This window comes from Durio zibethinus, chromosome 5 (genome assembly GCF_047325235.1).
Source record: "Durio zibethinus cultivar Kanyao isolate XHJ-2024 chromosome 5, ASM4732523v1, whole genome shotgun sequence".
NCBI lineage: Eukaryota > Viridiplantae > Streptophyta > Magnoliopsida > Malvales > Malvaceae > Durio > Durio zibethinus.
In genome coordinates this window covers 10,167,998-10,172,041 of record NC_143166.1, presented here as the reverse complement: position 1 = coordinate 10,172,041, position 4,044 = coordinate 10,167,998, and the positions used below count along the sequence as shown (strand labels likewise).

Here is a 4,044-nt window from a genome sequence, read left to right as displayed (position 1 = left end):
TACATACTCGATCAATTTATTGCTTGAAGCTCTATACCCGATCGATCTTTTTTGTTAGGGAATCGATTGGCTCTTGTCAAATTGAGTCCTAGAAGCTTTCTGTTAAAAAAATCTATTGATCACTTATAAGAAGGGATAGATCTTGTAAGCTAGGGGATTGATCCTATAAGCTAAAAGATTGATCTTTTTTTTTCACAACATGCCTAAAAACATTTTCAAACAAGGAAAAAAGTTTTTTTTTTTAAGTTTTAAATAATTTTTCACTTGATAAAATACTTACAAACATTTTCTTTTTAAATTCAAAACATGTTTCTAAGTTTTCCAAACTTTCGCTCATCAAAAATCATTTTGTAAACATATTTTTATTTACTACAATAATGATGAAACCATAAGAACATGGAAACATTGTACTAAATTAATCTTTTCACAAAATCACAATCAAGCTTATTTAGCTTAATGTTTTGTCATTTCAAAATATGGATCAATTCAAGGCTAATATATATATATATATATCAAAAGCCTAATAAATGGTACTAGGGATGCTTCTTAAAAGGTAGGCTTGAAAAAGGCTAAAACGATCCAAAGAATGCCTAAATCATCTCTTGAGTCAAATGTAGTCTAGAATTTCACCTTGAGGGTTGAGTAGGTAAATTCTAAAGTCATATTCATTCTCTAAATCTCTATGTAACTTAATACATTACATATCTCTTCACAAAAAATCAATGCATATTATAGATTAAGACTAAGAACATAAAACATAAAAATCATACTCAATTGAAATGCTTACTTAAGAACTCATCCCATGTTTCATTACATTTATACTTCTCCTCATAGCGTACTTAAGTCAGTCTTGAACAATTCATGAAAAATTAACTAAGATTGTATAATAAAGACTATAGCATGCCAATTCAACTTGAAAACAAAGCAATTAGGGTAAAGATTTCAAAAACTAGTTAGTTCAAAATACAATCTTTTCCACCCACATTTACATTAAACCATGCTTCAAAACAAAAAAAAAAAAAACAACTACAAAAAAGAAAACTCCCCAAGTTTTTGCTTTAAGGCCAAATTTTGCATTCATCATGACGTATCTCTTTACATCACTTTCATTTTTAAAAAAACTCAAAGTATTCCTATCCTAAGAAAATAAACAAAAAAAAAAAAGAAAGTAAATACATTTAAATAAATAATTAATGTAAAACTTGGGTTGCCTCCTAAGAAGTGCTAGTTTTGGTCATGCTTGACCATTCCTAAAATCTAAAAATTACCCTATCTCTTCACGAAGGAGTTAACTTTGCTACATTCTCTTTTGAGTATGACATAGATTGAACTATATCTAAGAGGTGCACTAACTCTCCTTACAGGTATAAAATAAGTTGGACTAGGATCAATGGTGGGAGCATTAGACTTAGGACTAGGGTTCTAGTTTTGGGCTTGCAAGGATAGCTGCATTGTAAGTAGGTTGAATAGGATTGAAAGGTCAAGTTCAACCCCCTAACATTAGGTTTTTCATTTTTCTTAACTCTAGTTACTGCTTGAGCATCCTCATCATCCCTATGGACATGACATCCACCAGTTATAAATTGCATTCTTTTGCCCTTAAATCTTAAAGTAAGATCATAGTTATACACATCAATTAAGGCTTTGGATGTCAATAGGAAATATCTACCTAAAAATAAAGGGGCTTTATTATCTTTCATATAAAACAACAAAATTCATAAGAAAAGATACGTACTAACTTTTACTAAAACATTTTTTGGCATTCCTTGTGGTTTCTTAGTAGATATATCAACAAATTTAATGCTTCATCAAATTTTAAATGACTAATTTTACAAGAGATAATGAAACTCTTTGGATCTTTTTACTTTCTTGAAAGAAGTTGTCAAAGTTAATACTGCAATCATTAACAAAATTTTCATTTTTTGACTCCTTAAGTAGCTCTCTATGTATAGGCCTTGGCATTGGTGGTGCTTCTTTGACAATATGCCTTTGGGTAGACATCTTTGAAGTCATTCTTGTCTTTTTCATTTTTTGAGTTTCTTTTTCTTGTATTTTTTCCTTCACCTCTAGTTTTATGCTTTCAAGGAGTGCTTTCCTAACTTGCATTAACATCTCATTTTTCTTAGGTTAATTTTTAATGTACTCCTCAAGGTCTTCTTTTTGAATGTATTCCTAAATATCCTTTTTAATTTCAAAATTTTCACCATCTCCTTATAAGGTTTAATGCTTTCAGGAGCTTCGAAAGCCATTTAGTCAAAATTATCTAGAACTTGCCTACCAAACCTCAATAACTCATCCTCCATCACATTATCCTTCCTAATAAAATCTACCTCATGTTGTTTTACAAAACTAGGTAAATTTACCACCACTAGCCCATCTATAATATCATTATCATTAAAATAGTAGATATTAGAATTACATGCTTCATTGTCTTGTTTTCTTAAGGTTGTACTTAGTATTATAGGCAAGGTCCCTAAGGGTCGGTTGGCTATGACTTGAGCTAGTTGACTTATTTAATTTTCAAGAATCTTAATTGATGCAGCTTGGCTTTGAATGGTTGCATTATGGCTTCCATCAACTGGGTCAATATTTCTTCAAAACTAAGTTTTTTTTTCTTGGAATGGGTTATTTGGTTATGGGTAAAAGTTTCTGTTTTGGTTAAAGGCTTGGTGGTTAGGTTGGTTCCAAGAAAAGTTAAGGTGATTTCTTTAGCCTAGGTTGTAGGTATTGCTATATAGGTTGTAGGCAAGCTTGGACTATTGAGCATACTAGATCATTTCTATTCTAAATTGGTACTTTCACTAGCATAGAGTCCATCACAATTTCACAAGACACAAATGAGTTTTGTATAGTATGAATAGGGTGGTTTGGGATATGGTTCCTATAACTTTAATATTCTTAGTCAAATTTGCTAATTATGAACTAATGAAAGTCAAAGCATCAAGTTTATACACACCGAAATTTTCTTGTGTACCTTACGTTTCATACCTTATTGATAGTTGTTGGTTGGCATCTCTTCAAATAGTTTTACTCATAATGGCTCATCTAGTAGCCGAATCTAATGTAGTCATCATGGATGGTGTGAGAACATTATAAAAAATTTGAATTTCTAGCCATTAGAGGAGACCATGATGTGGATAGTTTCTTAACAACTCTATGAATTTCTCCTAAGCATCATAAAGATTCTCTCTATCAAATTGCATAAAAGTAGTTATTTCATTCCTTAACTTAGCTATCATGAAAGGTGGAAAGAATTTAGCAAAAAAATTTTACACCAAATCATTCCAAGTTATGATTGATCTAGTTGGTAAAGAAGATATCCAACTCTTTGCCTTATCCTTGAGAGAAAAAAGAAAAACTCTTTGTTTAATAACCTTATCTGAAACACCATTATATTTAAAAGTATAACATAATTCAAGAAAATTAGATAAGTGGAAATTTGGATCATTGCTTGGTAATCTTCCAACTTGTACAAAAGTTTGAACGATTTCAATTATAGAAGGCTTGATTTCAAAATTGTTTACTTGTATGGCTAGCCTTCTTATAGATGGTTGAAAACCATCAGCATTAGGGATAGCATAATCCCTCAATGTCCTATGACCTTCATTGTTTGCATTCTCCATTTGGATCGGTGTAAGAGGTGTTGTTTGCTTTCTTGTCAAATGTCTAAAAGTTCTTTTGATTTCATTATCAAATGGAGCAAGGTTAACACTTTTAGATCTACTCATACAAATAAAGAAAAGATCAAAATAGTTTAAAATAAATAAAGGTAAATGTTTAGATTACAAGCGAGTAGAAAATCCTTATTGATATCGAATCAAACATTGTTATAATCCCTAGCAACGGTGCCAAGAACTTGATTGCTACTTTTCGTAATACTTACAAATGTACAGATCATAATCAAGTAATAAAACAATGAAAATAAAGTATCATTCCCATGAAAATTATAGAACTGAATTGTTAGGTGCATTTACGTACCAAAGGTGACAAATCACTCCTTATATATAAACAAAGAAAAATTGATTTGATTGCAATTGAAAATAA

The 4,044-nt window shown here is 30.6% G+C and overlaps 1 non-coding gene across 1 annotated transcript; it reads left to right on the top strand.

The window, feature by feature from the left end:
* The first annotated feature begins 3,123 nt into the window (after positions 1-3,123).
* LOC149518748 (small nucleolar RNA R71) lies at positions 3,124-3,230 on the top strand. The gene has a single exon (XR_016342504.1). It is a non-coding gene; the product is annotated as a small nucleolar RNA R71 (small nucleolar RNA).
* Positions 3,231-4,044: the final 814 nt, after the last annotated feature.